Genomic DNA, 16,935 nt, shown 5'->3' with positions numbered 1-16,935 from the left:
ACTCTATTCCACCAGGACCAAAGCCAGCTGATATGCCCCCTTGGTGGAATTAACAAGGAGCCTCTTCCAGGAGGTACAATCTCACGTGGTGAGCAAAGAGCCCCTTTCCATGGTGTGGGGGTGGAAAAAAGATTTCCCTTCCTGTAAGCACATAGTTCCAAGATTCCTTCAGCCAAGAAAGAGAGGAAGAAGTGCAGAGGCCTGAGGCAGACGCTCCTCCCACTTGGTCACTTTCACTCTGGAGAAGAGTGTCCCACTGCAGCATTTATCCTGCCGGCACCCCTCCCCACTAACACCAATCTCTGCTCCGGAGAAAAGGTCACTGCGCCCGGAGTCGCTAAAAATTACACATTAACAGCCCTAGTGGTTTCCAGCAGTTTCAAATGCTGGCTTCAGCCAGAAATGTCTTAAAAAGGCCACCCGCTCTTTTTAATCCATAGCGTTTATATTTTATAACATTTAAACAGAACCATTTTAAGGCAAAGATACATAGGACTTTCCTCACATGTCCACATAAAAAGGAAAAACTGGGAGATATCTATCAGGTTGGTGCAAAAGTAATTGCGGTGTTTGCCATACATTAGACAACTAGGGAATTCCTTCTGAGCCCAGCAATGATCAGCCCCCACAGAGTACCACTGTCTCACACGGGGATCTCCCTCCTGCAAGAAGCCCTCATGTCTACCCTCCAGACTAGGAGCCTGGACATCAAGCCCCAAGAAAACGTGTCCTCTGTAGAGGCAGCTTCCCCGTTATGTATAGACCTAACAGTTACATTTACTGAGCGTTCTAATGTTTCAAGAACAAACACTATTAAAAGAATGACAATCAGTATCACAGTTGACAGAATTACCCCATTTTACAAATGGGAACAAGCTCAGAGAGGTCAACAGACCTGCCCGCCCCTGATTCCACAGCCCATGCCCTTCATGGTTCTCTGCCCCAGCCAAGACCTCCCCAGTTCACAGGGAGGCTGAAACCTCCTGACAGCCTGCAGTCTCGCCAGTCTCTTACACTAGACCACCCTGCCCTCCTGGTTGAGGACACTTGATTGTGTCCTCCACCATCTGACTCCTGGAGAAACTCAGCCCTCAGCACCTGTTTTTGTTTTTCTGCAGCTCCCTGAATCACACCCTTTTTGATTTTTTCTCTCTCTCTCTTTTTTTTTTTTTTTTAAATAGAGATAGGGGTGCCGGGTGGGGTGGCTCACACCTGTAATCCCGGAACTTTGGGATGCTGAGGCAGGTGGATCACTTGAGGTCAGGAGTTCGAGACCAGCCTGGCCAACATGGTGAAACCCCGTCTCTACTAAAAATTAAAAAAAAAAAAAGGCCGGGCGCGGTGGCTCAAGCCTGTAATCCCAGCACTTTGGGAGGCCGAGACGGGCGGATCACGAGGTCAGGAGATCGAGACCATCCTGGCTAACACAATGAAACCCCCGTCTCCACTAAAAATACAAAAAAATTAGCCGGGCGTGGTGGCGGCGCCTGTAGTCCCAGCTACTCGGGAGGCTGAGGCAGGAGAATGGCGGGAACCCGCGAGGCGGAGCTTGCAGTGAGCCGAGATCGCGCCACTGCACTCCAGCCTGGGCGACAGAGCGAGACTCCGCCTCAAAAAAAAAAAAAAAAAAAGTTAGCCAGGTGTGGTGGCATACGCCTGTAATCCCAGGTACTCGGGAGGCTTAGACAGGAGAATCCTTTGAACCCCAAGAGCAGAGGTTGCAGTGAGCCGAGATCGCGCCACTTCACTCCAACCTGGGCAACAGGGCGACACTTTGTCTCTAAATAAATAGAGATAAGGGTCTTGCTATATCGCCCAGGCTGGTCTCGAACTCCTGGACTCAAGCAATCCTCCTACCTTGGCCTCCCAAAGTGCTGGGATTACAGAAGTGACCTTTTTGATACTTTCAATATTAAAATTCCCTCCAGTGACACCCATCATTTGTGAAAACTGGATGGGTCCAAGCTCATCTCCCTTTAGAAGCAGGGTCAGCGCGCCATCTGGTGGCTGTCTAGTAAGCCTTGTATTGGCCCAGCGGCAGAAGCAGAGCGTGAGATCTGGAAGGCCCCTAGGAGTCAGGTGGTCCAGCAGAGGTTCAGAGATGGGAAGTAACTTGCCTAAAGGCACATGGCAAATTAGAATCCATCTCCAGGACTGTAACCCAGCTTTTGGTCAACAAGACTGTGCTTCTCGAATTTCCCTGGTGTTTTGGAGAAGCTGCATATCTGGAGCCATATCCGATAGTTGTGAAGTGAAGGTAGAGAGAGTCCTATTCTCAGGGTGCACCATCTTCCTGGTGCGGCATCCTTTATTCTGTTTACCATTTTGAAGAGGTCAATTTACACATGGTATAAAATTCAAAAGGCACAAAAAGAATATGCAGTGAAAAGTGAGTCTCTCTTACCCTGGCCCTCCACCACACAATTATCACTTTCCGCATCTCCACCCAGCGCTTTTCTCTATATTTACAAGTATAATATATACATATATTTTAGCTTTTTGTATACACGGTAGCATATCATACACAGGGCTTTTTCTTTTTTTCTTTTCTTTTCTTTTTTTTTTTATAGACAGGATCTCACTCTGTCACCCAGGCTGGAGGGCAGTGTAGTGGTGTGATCCTGGCTTACTGCAACCTCGACCTCCCAGGCTCAAGCAATCCTCCCACTTCAGCCTCCCAAGTAGCTGGGACTAAAGGTGCATGCCAGTACACCTGGCTAAATTTTGTGTATTTTTTGTAGAGACAGGATCTTGCCATATTGCCCAGGCTGGTCTCGAACTCCTGAATTCAAGCAATCTGCCCACCTTGACTTCCCAAAGTGCTAGGATTACTGGCGTGAGCCACTGTGCCCGACCATACATGGGGCTCTTAACAACACATCTTGGAGATCATTGCCCATCGCACATGAAGAGCATCATCATTCCTTTGTGAGGCAATATTGTATTCCCTGCATGGCAGTACATGGAGGCGTCATTATGTATTTAACTACTCTCCTTTAGATGGAAATTTGGGTGGTTCCCAATTCATTGCTATGAAAAACACATAGGGAAAACACATTAGAATAAATTCCTGGAAGTGGAATTGCTACAATTACCAGTTTTCATTTTGGTCTCATAGACCAGAAAACCCAACATAATAAGAGTTTAATTATGTAAGGCCTCATTATCTCACAGCAAACAATCCTAGAAGACAGTTCCTGGGCACATGGTAGCTCCGGGCTGGGACAAAGGGTATGAATGTGTTAATTGTATAGATATTACCAAATTGCCCTTCTCAGAGGCTGAACTGTCTTGATTTCCACCATCAGTGTATAGTTTCCTTACAGTCAGACCAAAAGCACGTTATCATACTTTGTTTGAAATTTCCCAGCTGAACAGGTGAAAATGATACTCATTGTACTTTTGTATCACTTTTGCAGGTTCAAACTCCCGGACTCAAGCAACCTCCCACCTCAGCCTCCCAAGCAGGTGGGACTACAGATAGGTGCCACCACACCCAGCTAATTTTGTTGATTTTTTTTGTAGAGATACCCTTCTCACTTTGTTGCCTAAACCGGTCTCCTGGGCTCAAGTAACACTCCCATCTAAGCCTCCGAAAGTACTAGGATTACAGGCATGAGCCACCAAGCTCAGTCTTATATTTCTCTCTCTCTCTTTTTTTTTTTCCCACGGGGTCTCACTTAGTCACCCCAACTGGAGTGCAGTGGCGCAATCTTATCTCACTGCAGTCTCTGCCTCCCAGGTTCAAGTGATTCTCCTGCCTCAGCCTCCCTAGTAGCTGGCACTACAGGTGCGTGCCACCACACCCGGCTACTGTATTTCTCTTTTATGAGCACTATTGAGCATTTTTCATGGGCCTAAGAGGTACTTCTTTTCCCAGGGATTATCTGGTTATATTCATTGTCTATTTTGCTTTTGTGTTTTTGACCTTGTTTGTATTGATTTTTTGTTAACAGCTTTATGAAGATACAGTCCACATACCATAAAATTCACCCATATGAAATGTACAATTCAGTGGTTTTAGTGTGTTTACAGGGCTGTGCAACTGTCATCACAATCTAATTTTACGACATTTTGTCTCCCTGTCAAAAGAAACCCAGTACCCATTAGCAATCACCCCCACCATGCATACACCATACACCTCCATGCCTCCCCCACCAAACACCCCCACACCTAAGCAACCACTAATCTACTCTCTGTCTCCATAGTTTTGCCTATTCTGGACATTTCATATATAAATGGAATTATACAATATGTGGTCATTTGTGGCTGGCTTCTTTCACTTCACATAATGGTTTCAAGGTTCATCTGGCTGGGCAAGGCAGCTCATGCCTATAATCCTAGCACTTTGGGAGGTTGAGGCAGGCAGGGCCTGAGCTCAGGAGTTACCAGCATGGGCAACACGGTGAAACCCCATCTCTACTAAAATGCAAAAAATTAGCCAGGCGTGGTGGCATGCGCCTGTAGTCCCAGCTACTCAGGAGGCTGAGGGAGGAGAAATGCCTAAACCCGGGAGGTGGAGGTGGCGGTGAGCCGAGATCACGCCACTGCACTCCAGCCTGGGCAACAGACCAAGACACCATCTCCAGATAAATAAATAAATAAATAAATGTTCACCTATGTTGTACCATGTATCAGTACTTCATTTCTTTTTATTGAAGCATGATGCTCCATTGTATGGATACGCCATACACACCTCTTTATATGTCAAGGAAATTCGACCTGTGCCTGTGGTGTGAACTGCAAATATTTTTCACAGATTGTCATATATCTTTTATTTTATTTATGCTTTTCTCCCCATGCAAGGTTTTTTATGACATGCAGAAGAACCACTCCAGAACTATTATAATGTCTTCAAAATCGCTCTTCCACGTTCCTTTCTAGAGCTTTTACAATTTAATTTTTTTCTTCCAGTTACATCTTTTATCCAGCTGGAATTATTTTGGTGTAAGGTAAAAGGTGGGAATCTAAACTTTTTTTTTTTTTTTTTGAGACAAAGTCTTGCTCTGTCACCCAAGCTGGAGTACAGTGGCATGAACTCAGCTCACTGCAACTTCCACCTCCCAGGTTCCAGCATTTCTCCTGCCTCAGTCTCCTGAGTAGCTGGGACTACAGGCGCACGACACCATGCCCAGCTAATTTTTGTATTTTAGTAGAGATGGGGTTTCACTATGTTGTCCAGGCTGGTCTCGAACTCCTGACCTCAGGCCATCTGGCCTCCTCGGCCTCCCAAAGTGCTAGGATTACAGGCATGAGCCACCGCACCAGCCTCTAAACTTATTTTTCGCAGATATCTACCCAGTTGTTCCAATAATATTTAAATAATCCCTACTGATTTGAAATGCCACATTTGTATTGTACTTACTAAATTTCTGCATGTGTTAGGGTGCATTTCTGGACTTCCTGTTCTTTCACAGTTACTTATCTGTCCTTGGACCAGTACCACAACATAAAGATCTATAATGCTTAACTTTATATAATGGAAAATTTCAAATATGCAAAAAATTGGAGGAAATAGTACAAAGAGCCTCCATGTACATATAACTCAGCTTTAACAATCACTGGTTGCGCACGGTGGTTCATGCCTGTAATCCCAGCACTTTGGGAGGCCGAGGCAGGCAGATCATCTGAGGTGGGGAGTTTGAGATCAACCTGGTCAACATGGTGAAACCCTGTCTCTACTAAAAATACAAAATTAGCTGAGTGTGGTGGCACGCGCCTGTAATCCCAGCTACTTGGGAGGCTGAGTCAGAAGAATTGCTTGAGCCCAGGAGGTAGAGGTTGCAGTGAGCCAAGATCATGCCACTGCACTCCAGTCTGGGCATCAGATCAAGACTCCATCTAAAAAAAAACAAAAAACAAAAAACAACAACAACAAAAAAAAACAGAAAAACAACAACAACAACAAAAAAAAACAATAATCAACTTTCTGCCATTTATGTCTTCTAAGGGGTTTTTCCCCCCTCTCTATTTTCTTCTTCTTTCATTCTTACTTTTTTTTTTTTTTTTTTTTTTTTGGAGACATGCTCTCACTTTGTTGCCCAGGCTGGAGTGCCAGGGTCTCACTCTGTCACCTAGGATCATGCTTAACTGAGGCCTCAACCTCCCCAGACTCTGGTGATTCTCCCACCTCAGCCTCCCAAGCACCTGGGACTGTGGATCCGTGCCACCATGCCTGGCTAATCTTTGTTTTGCTTTTGTAAAGATGGGGTTTTGCCATGTTGCCCAGGCTGGTCTGGAACTCCTGGACTCAAGTGATCTTCCCACCGAAGCCTCCTGAAGTGCTAGGATTTCAGACGTGACCTCTGTGCCTGGCCTAGAGGATTTTAAAGCAAATAATTTCACCTATAATCAGTTCACTCTCTAACAGCTAAGGATTTTTTTTAAAAAATGTAATCACGATACCTCTTATCACAACTGTGGTAGGAAGAATGATGGCCTCCCAAAGATGCCCCTGCCTTAATTCCCAAAGCCCAGGAATAAGTTGCCTAATGTGACGAAAGGAACTTTTCAGATATAGATCTTAAGATGGGCAGAGTATTCTGGATAACCCAGGTAGTGCCAGTGTAATCACAAAGGTTCTGTGGAGGCAAGAGGGTCAGAGTCAGAGATGTGAATAGAGAGCAAAGGTCAGAGTGATGTGGGGCCAGCAGACAAGGAATGCAGGCAACCTCTTGAAGCTGGAAAAGGCAGGGAGAAGGATGCTCCCCTAGGGCCTCCAGAAGAAGCACAGTTCAGCCAATACATTGATGTTAGTCCAGTGACTGAATTTCAGACTTCTACCCACCAGAACTGTCTGATAATAAGTTTCTGTTGTTGGAAGCCACTCACTCTGTTTGTGGTAATTATAGCAGCAACAGGAAGCTAATACAACCAATAAAACTAGTGAGAACTCGTTCTATAGATCATTTTTACTTTCTCCCAAAAGTTCCAAAAGTATCTTCTTTTTTTTTTTTTTTTTTTTTTGAGTTGGGGGTCTCACTCTACTGCCTAGGCTGGAGTGCAGTGGCACAATCGTAGCTCATAGCTCACTGCAGCCTCAACCTCTCCGGGCTCAGGTGATCCTCCCACCTCAGCCTGGGATTACAGGCACGTGAAACCACGCCCGGCTAATTTTTTATTTTTTGTAGAGATGAGGTTTCACCATGTTGCCCAGGCTGGTTTGGAACTCCTGGACTCAAGTGATCCTCCTGCCTCGGCCTCCCAAAGGGCTAGGATGACAGACGTGAGCCATTGCGCCCAGCCAAAAATATATTTTTACAGTTCTTTTGTTCATAGGTTGTATTACTTTAAATGTAATTAAGCATTTGTAGGGCCAGTGAATTTTTTTTATTACTATCAGGTTTAAACTAGTTCATATAAATCAAAGCCAAATAAATAAATACATGGAGTTGACCAGCTCACAGTCATTTGCTATTGACCTGAGCAAGTCACCTTCTTTCTGGGCCTGGGTTTTCTATTCTGAAAAGCAAGGAGTTGGATAAGAAGTTATCTCAGGGGCAATCCACGCCTGGGCTTTATGAGATCTGGGAATACCCTGAAAATGTATGCAAAAGAGGAAAGTGTTCTCAATCTGTCTGTGCTCAGAATTTTTAGATGCCCAGCCCCAGACTACTGGAGTTGATGATCTGTGTCAGAAGGGTGTTAAATACAGGGCTGGGTGCAGTGGTTCACTCCTGTGATCCCAGCATTTTGTGAGGCCGAAGGACGAGGATCATTTGAGCTCAGGAGTTCAAGAGCAGCCTGGCCAACATCGCAAGACCCTGTCTCTACTTTTTAAAAAATAACGCATTTTTTAAAAATTAAAAAAAAAAAGAGAAGGGTGTTAAATATAGGAACCTAGACTTCCCTAGGGTGAAGGCCATGTCCAAGGGGGCTGGTATCAATTTAGAGATGTACCTGAGTCAGAGGGAGAAAATATCATAAGCTTAGTCAACAGCATATTAGAAAGGAAAACGTGCCTGAGATGCATAAAATCAATTAGCCGCTGTCATAGTCACTATCTCTGAGCAAGGGCACTGAGCCAGATGCCAGACCAGCAGGGTGCCAGACTGAGAAATGAAATGCAGGATGCATATCTAATTTGAATTTTAGATAAATAATGAATCATTTTTCACTCTAAGCGTAACTGTAATAGCTTCATTGCCCAACACTACTGTCAGATCAATACACCCAGACACGGGGTTGCAGCAGAGAAAAAGGTTTAATACAGGGCCACTGAATGAGAAGACAGGGAGGAAACCTCAAATCTACTGCCCCAAGGAGTCAGGGGCTAGGGGTTTTTTGTTGTTTGTTGTTTTTTGTTTGTTTTTTTGAGACAGGGTCTTTCTCTGTTACCCAGGCTGGAGCGCAGTGGCGCAAAAATGGCTCACTGGAGCTCGACCTCCTGGGTTCAAACAATCCTCTGCCTCAGCCTCCCATACAGCTAGTATCACAGGCATGTACCCATGCCTGGCTAAATTTTTTTACTTTTTATAGAGACAGGATCTCACTTTGTTGCCTAGACTGGTCTCCTGGGCTCAAGCAATCCCTCACCTTGGCCTCCCAAAGTGCTGGGATTTCAGGTGTAAGCCACCTCGCCTGGCCTGGAGCTAGGGTTTTTAAGGGTTTTGGAGAGGGCTGAAGTGTGGAGATCACAGATTAGGCAAAGAGTGCATGAAGTCATGGGACAAGGAGATGAAGACACTATTCTTATGTTGCTTTCATTCCTCTGTGGGGGTCTTCAAACTGGTTGGCATCAGCTGTTTCACTGGAATTCAGGGACCTGAAAAACATCTTAAGCAATTCTTAAACAAAACCCTTATGATTGTTTTGTGTTTTTTGTTTTGTTTTGTTTTGTTTTGGAGACAGGGTCTCACTCTGTTGCCCAGGCTGGAGTGCAGTGGCACAATCATGGCTCACTGCAGCCTCAACCTCCCCAGGCTCAGGTGATGCTCCCATCTTAGCCTCTGGAGTAGCTAGGACTACAGTCACAAATCCACCACACCTGGCTATTTTTTGTATTTTTTGTAGAGACAGGGTTTTGTCATGTTGGCCAGGCTGGTCACTGAGTTCAAGCAATCCACCTGCCTCAGCCTCCCAAAATGCTGGGATCACATGCCCAGCCCAACCTTATGATTCCAATGTCAGAGATTCAATCTATAGGAACAATGGGTATGAAGGTGGTCAGTATCTAGTGCTACGTGACTGTACATTACAAGGAAGTGGGTGAAAGTGCAGCCTGATTAATGCTTAATTATAACTATATTTCTGTCCAGGATTCTTGTTAACCTGTGAGGACAGCTTCATAGAGTATGTCCTAAACACTAGGGACATACTCATACTACAAAGTGGCTCATTGCTTATCTGAAATCAAATTTAACTGGGAGTTTCTGTTTTATCTGAATCTGACTTGAACCCACTCTTAGAGGACCAAGCTTCCAGAATCCAATGACCTCCTCAAGATTAGTGATCAGGGCTGGGCGTGGTGGCTCACACCTGTAATCTCAACACTTTGGGAGGCCGAGGCGGGTGGATCAGCTGAGGTCAGGAGTTCAAGACCAGCCTGGCCAACATGGTGAAACTGCATCTCTACTAAAAATAGAAAAATTAGCCAGGTGTGGTGACAGGCGCCTGTAGTCCCAGCTACTCGGGAGGCTGAGACAGAATTGCTTGAACCCAGGAGGCGGAGGTTGCAGTGAACCGAGATCATGTCACTGTACTCCAGCCTGGGTAACAGAGTGAGACCTTGTCTAAAAAAAAAAAAAAAAAAAAAAGATTAATGATCAGCACTGATGGGGGTGAGAGGTGAGAGCAGGGAGGTGGGTAGAGACCAAAGGAGATAATAAGAAAGAAAAGAGAGGCCAGGTGTGGTGGCTCATGCCTGTAATACTACCACTTTGAGAGGCCAAGGCAGGTGAATCACTTGAGGTCAGGAGTTTGAGACCAGCATGGCCAACTACAAATCCAAAAGTTAGCCAGGCTTGGTGGTTACATCTGTAATTCCAGCTACCTGGGAGGCTGAGGCAGGAGAATCGCTTGAACCGAGGAGCTGGAGGTTGCAGTGAGTCGAGATCATGCCACTGTACTCCGGCCTGGGTGACAGAGAAAGACTCCATCTTCAAAAAAAAAAATTAAAAAAGAAAGAAGAAAGAGAAGGTTTGAGAATGGCTGTAGGAAGGCCTGCAGCTAGAAGCAGCAGGTGGGTTATAATCTGATCATCTCTGGTCACCATAGAAACCAGCTGTGAGTTCAACCAGAATGAGCTGATGAGCTCCAATATCTACGCCTCTCTGCCAGTGTAAACAGTCCACACTCCCTTCCCCCAAGACCTACTGTTATCAGACCTGCTTCCAGCCAAGGATCTACCCCAGTCCTCTTCTTCTCAAGCCTTTTGTTCCTCTTTCTAGCCACAGTTTCAGGTGGCTGCCCATCAATACTGACCCCGCTGGGAGAGACAGGCAGCAAGATACCCAGTCCTTGCCCAGGAAGAAGTCACATTCTAGCCAGGGAGTAGACTACACAGGAGGTGAACAGCCTAAAGCTTGCTTAAAGAAAAAACAAAAGCAGGTGTGACCTGGCTTGTCTGCCCGCATCTTTCTGTCCTTTCCAGGGTAAAGCAACTCTCTCTTAATCCAGAATGTGATTACATTGATTGGGAAAACATTCAGTCTTTCAGACAAGCCACAGGCTGGCAGTAAGCACTGAATACAAATGCAGGGTTTGCAGTGACTGGAAATTAGAGCCTGTTTGCAGGTAGCATGCAAATGTGTTCAAAATGTCCCCGACTTTGGGAGAAAAGGCGGGAAGTCTGGATCAAACTCCTATGCAAACCGTGAGGAGTGCTTTTGAAGGCACAGCGGGCTAAGGGCTTTCTCCATACCCCCTATTGGGTGGGCTCTGGTCTTACAGCAGATGTAGTAATTCTCCCCAGGGGGGCTTGCACGCACTTCCACATCTGTCCTCTCTCTACACAAGCTATGAATGTCATTTCCATTTTATAGATAGGAAAGTGGGGCTCTGAGTGATTCAGCGACCCAAACATGGTCACCTTGCTTAAAGTGGCAAACCCAGCCAGAGCCCTCCTCTCGCTTTTCCCTAGTTAGGCACAACTTGCGTAGGTGTCCTTGCATGTCTGAAGATTCTGCATTCTCAGGGATACATGAAGAAACTCCTATGTCCTCCCACCACCCCATCCACACTTGAGGATTCTGTGGCAGGGGGGCCCTTAACAGTAAAATTCCTTCCTTTGCTAAAAATGTGCTGAATTCGCTCCTTTTCATGATCTGTAACGTTACATAAGCTGTTGTCTTTTATCAGCTTTAACAAATCAGATATGAGCCATTAGGAGACAATTGTTCTTCTGATGGCCGAGGTCACCATACAACCAAGGCTGACTGATGTTTCACTTTCTAAAGACTCAGAAAAGGAAGGAAAACCCTGTCCCACCTCGCCCTAGCCCTTGTCTTCACTGACTGCAGGCCACAGCCACCAATTGGCTTCTCTGGGCTGTGTCCTCAAGGGTACTGTCATGTGCGTCCGTCCGTGTGAAGAGACCGCCAAACAGGCTTTGTGTGAGCAATAAAGCTTTTTAATTACCTGGGTACAGGCAGGCTGAGTCTGAAAAGAGTCAGCGAAGGGACATAAGAGTGGGGCCATTTTATAGGATGTGGGTAGGTAAAGGAAAATTACAATCAAAGGGAGGTTGTTCTCTGGCAGGCAGGTGTTGGGGGTCCCAAGGTGCTCAGGCGGGGAGCTTTTGAACCAGGACAAGACAGGAAAAGGAATTTCACAAGGTAATGTCATCACTTAAGGCAAGGACCGGCCATTTTCACTTCTTTTGTGGTGGAATATCATCAGTTAAGGCAGGGGCAGGGCATTTTCACTTCTTTTGTGATTCTTCAGTTACTTCAGGTCATCTGGGCAAGTCACAGGGGATGCGATGGCTTGGCTTGAGCTCAGAGGCCTGACAGGTACCAGGAATGCAGAAGGGTGGAGATACAGGCCAAGTGTTAACATTTATGCTGGTTTGCAGATATAATATTTTACCCAGGAAATCAGGGCTTACAAAAATATGAGGCAAATTTTTATCCAACGTACAGGTTAAGTTCTATCCCTAAATTCCATCAAATAATAATCTGATGTGTAAAAATTAGTAATTCAAACTTTACACTGTTGGAAATTTGTCAGGCCTCTGAGCCCAAGCTAAGCCATCAGATCCCCTGTGACCTGCACGTAAACATCCAGATGGCCTGAAGCAATTGAAGGTCCGCAAAAGAAGTGAAAATAGCCTTAACTGATGACATTCCATCAGTATGATTTGTTTCTGCCCCACCCTAACTGATCAATGTACTTTGTGATCTCCCCCAACCTTAAGAAGGTTCTTTGTAATCTCCCCAATCCTTGAGAAGGTTCTTTGTAATTCTCCCCACCTTTGAGAATGTACGTTGTGAGATTTACCTCCTGCCCACAAAACATTGCTCCTAACTCCACCGCCTATCCCAAAACCTGTAAGAACTAATGATAATCCACCACCCTTTGCTGACTCTCTTTTCGGACTCAGCCTGCCTCCATGACGCTCACACAAAGCCTGTTTGGTGGTCTCTTCACACGGTCGCGTGAGACAACTTTAACATATATTGAGCCTTAAGGGAATATGATTATGAGGCCTGGGTCACATGACAGGCAGTTGTAACCTAGGCAGCTGTAACCTGTTTCTCTGATTAGTTTTTTCCTTACCTACATTGTTTTGTAAAATGTAAATGACTAAAGGGTGCCAAGGAAGACCCCCTTGCTTCACTGTTGATCTTCATTACAGATTAACTTTTTCTCTTTTTGAGACCAAGTCTTGCTCTGTAGCAGGACAAGCCGCAGACAAAACTCCTCAGACACCAAGTTAAAGAAGGAAGGGGTTTATTCGGCCAGGGGCATTGGCAAGACTCCTGTCTCAAGAGCCGAGCTTCCCGAGTGAGCAATTCCTGTCCCTTTTAAGGGCTCACACCTCTAAGGGGGTGCACATGAGAGGGTCATGATCAATTGAGCAAGCAGGGGGTACATGACTGGGGGCTGCAAGCACCGGTAATTAGATCGGAACAAAACAGGATAGGGATTTTCAGTGCTTTTCTACACAAGGTCTGTAATCTATAGACAACATAACCAATTGGGTCAGGGGTCGATCTTTAACTACCAGACCTAGGGTGTGGCGCCAGGCTATCTGCTTGTGGATTTCATTTCTGCCTTTTAGTTTTTACTTTTTCTTTCGTTGGAGGCAGAAATTGGGCATAAGACAATATGAGGGGTGGTCTCCTTCCTTGGCTCTATTGCACAGGCTGGAGTGCAGTGGTGCGATCTCAGCTCACTGCAACCTCTGCCCCGGGGTCCAGGTGATTCTCACGTCTCAGCCTCCCAAGTAGCTGGGATTACAGGCACCCGCCATCATGCCTGGCTAATTTTTGTATTTTTTAGTAGAGACAAAGTTTCACCATGTTGGCCAGACTGGTCTCAAACTGCTGACCTCAAGTGAGCCACCTGCCTTGGCCTCCCAACAGCTGGGATTACAGGCGTGAGCCACCACACCCAGCTATTACAGATTAACTTTCTATACAAAGACTTCATGACTACCACGTTGTCTAAGACAGGATGTTAAATACACTCTTTTAAATTGGAAAGGAAATAAAAAGTTGTAAAGAAAACAAGCTCTATGGAAAAGAAAAACTAATTGTTATAACTCACAAACCAGCCTGTTGTAGAGAATGTTATAATCCAACTAAATGTCTTTGTTTCCTGCCTATATAAGCTAAACCTTAACTTTTTTGGCTTTTCCCCAAGCTTACTAGGATATGAAAGACCTTAACTTTGAACTTTAGAGCACTGGCCCCATTTCTCTGGTGTCTGTTTTTCAGGTGGCTACTCCCAGCTTTTCACTTGCATAAACTCTTCAAAATTGAATTCTGAACCTTTTTATTATTTCAGGTCAATAGATAGATTTTGCAAAGCCTCTGCATGTACATATTCATCCTGATTCTGTTCCCGGAAAGGGATCCCAATCCAGACCCCAAGAGAGGGTTCTTGGATCTTGAGCAAGACACAAGAATTCGAGGTGAAGCCACAGAGTAAAGTGAAAGCAAGTTTATTAAGAAAGTAAAAGAATGGCTACTCCATAGGCAGAGCAGTGACATGGGCTGCTTGACTGAGTATACTTACAGTTATTTCTTGATTATATGCTAAACAAGGGGTGGATTATTCATAAACTTTCTAGGAAAGGGGCGGGGATTTTCTGGAACTGAGGGTTCCTCCCCCTTTTTGACCATAGGTCACTTTTGTCGCCATCTTGGTTTTGGTGGGTTTTGGCCAGCTTCTTTACTGCATCCTGTTTTATCAGCAAGGTCTTTGTGACCTGTATCTCATGCCAACCTCCTGACTCATCTTGTAACTAAGAATGCTTAACCTCCTGGGAATGCAGCCTAGTAGGTCTCAGTCTTATTTTATCCAGCCCTGATTCAAGATAGAGTTGCTCTCTATCAAATGCTTCTGACAATTCCTCTGTATTTTTTTCAGAATTCCTGTCTCTTCAGGCCCTGATACCTTAGCCCGGGGCTCACTGCTACCTGGAAGCACTAATGCAATCTAGTTTTCTCCCCTAAAGCCCATTCTAGCCAGGTGGCAGAGACCGAGAGCCTCACTGTAGGTCACACCCTGGCATGAGGGCTGATCAGCCACTCCATGGTGTCCACGTGGTTGTCTCTGCCTGGGGTGACCCTGCTTTCCGCACCTGGAGCAATCCAGCTCCTCCTTCAAGTCCCTACTCAGGTCTCTGAATTCCAGTTCCACAGGGCTACTGTGAAAACCAAGGCCATGGAGGTCAAGCTCCAGGCACAGGCCTGACACAGACGGGGTACCTGGTCTACGACAGCTCTGATTTATCACTGTTGTCCCCTCTTCTTGCCCACTCCCTTAGGTAATCCATCCCTCCCTCAACCCCCTCTGCCTCTTACACATTCTCACATTGCTGCATGGTTAATGCCGTGCTGACCTTCTCCTCCAATGAATCTCAAATTCCCTGAGGGCAGTGACCTTGTCTTGCTTCCTTAGGACCCCATATCTGGCTCTAGGCCTTACACTTAGCGGACTTCATGTATATTTGCCAATAGACTCTTGTCTCTTGGGATCCACAGACAGTAGTTTGATGAATGGTCAGGACATTGTGATACATTAAAATTCATTGTATGATGTGGCTATAGACACAGACAGAGACTGTGCTGCTGGTGACATCATGTTGGTCTGGTAATTAATAATGATCATTAGTAACGTTTACTTCAGGACAGTGCCCTTGGCCTGGACACGTGGGGAAAATGGTCCAGAGCCTCACCGACTGAGTCACTATGCCCTAAAGGAACGGCCTCTGATAGGGATGAGTGTCTGCTGCTGTGGGCTACCCCAGTATGCCCTTTGGGACAGAAGCTGTGTTTTATTCATCCTACATCTCAATAAACATTTTTTGATAAATCAATGAACTCCTCTGAAATCACACAAAACTAGAGGTGTTGTTGGAGACAAGAGATTCAGAAGAGACCAGGTGTAGTGGCTCACACCTGTAATCCCTGTACTTTGGGAGGCCGAGGTGGGCGGATCACCTGAGGTCAGGAGTTTGAGACCAGCCTGGCCAACACAGTAAAACTCTGTCTCTACTAAAAGTACAAAAATTAGCCGGGCATGGTGGTGCACGCCTGTACTCCCAGCTACTTGGGAGGGTGAGGCAGGAGAAGCCTGGGCAACAGAGCAAGACTCCATCTCAAAAAAAAAAAAAGGTTAGAAGAAACCTCTTCTGGGTCTTCCAACTCCCCACTGACTGAAAGGAGAAGAGGCTCCAATTGAAGAAAGTTCTAGAACATTCTGTGGGTCCCAGACTTGCTCCACACTCACACCTCTGCACCACAGTACATGCCATGTCCATCCGCAAGAAAACCATTCTGCTGTCTGTCTGGGGACCTCCTGTGTTTTTTCCAGGATCCCGCTTACACACCTTCGCCAGCAGGTCTTCCTGCAATAAGGGGGGTCGAGTGCAGCCCCTTGAGAGTTCTAAGTCCACTCTGGCCATTTTCACAAGTTCAAGGCTGTCTCAGGGCAAGTAGGAGGAGTTGGCAGACAGGCTCTACCTCTTGTTGATCTATTTTTTTAATTAAAAAAATTTTTGTGTGTGTGAGATAGGGTCTTGCTCTGTTGCTCAGGCTGAAGTACAGCGGTGTGACTATGGCTCACTGCAGCCTCAAAGTCCTGTGCTCAAGCAATCCTCCTGCCTCAGCTTCTCCAGTAGCTGGGCTCACAGGCCCGCATCATCACCCCTGGCTAATTTTTTAATTTTTTTTGTAGAGATGGGGGTCTGGCTATGTTGCCCAAGCTGCTCTCAAACTCCTGAGATCAGGAGGCCTTGGCCTCCCAAAGTGCCGGGATAACAGATGAGCCACCACACAGGCCACCTCCTGTTCATCTAAAATGAAGTTGCCAGCCAGCTGGGCGTGGTGGCTCACGCCTGTAATCCCAACATTTTGGGAGGCCAAGGCGGGTGGATCACTTGAGGTCAGGAGTTCAAGACCAGCCTGGCCAACATGGTGAAACCCTATCTCTACTAAAAATACAAAAAATGTAGCTGGGCGTGATAGTGCTTACCTGTAATCCCAGCTGCTCTGGAGGCTGAGGCAGGAGAATTGCTTGAACCCGGGAGGCAGAAGTTGCAGTGAGCCGAGATTGTGCCACTGCACTCCAGCCTGGATGACAGAGCACGACTTAATCTTAAAAAAAAAAAAGAAAGAAAGAAAAAAAGAAAGTGCGGAGGCACAAAATATAAGTTAAAGAGTTTACTTAGCCAAAATAAGGACAGCTGCCCAAAAGACTCAGAACCAAGTGATCTTGGATATGAGTTCCCTTCCCTCTTTGTTACAAACAGGTTTTTAAAGGCAG

This window comes from Macaca mulatta, chromosome 13 (assembly GCF_049350105.2).
Source record: "Macaca mulatta isolate MMU2019108-1 chromosome 13, T2T-MMU8v2.0, whole genome shotgun sequence".
NCBI classification, from domain to species: domain Eukaryota; kingdom Metazoa; phylum Chordata; class Mammalia; order Primates; family Cercopithecidae; genus Macaca; species Macaca mulatta.
Note: the sequence above shows the minus strand (reverse complement) of the source record.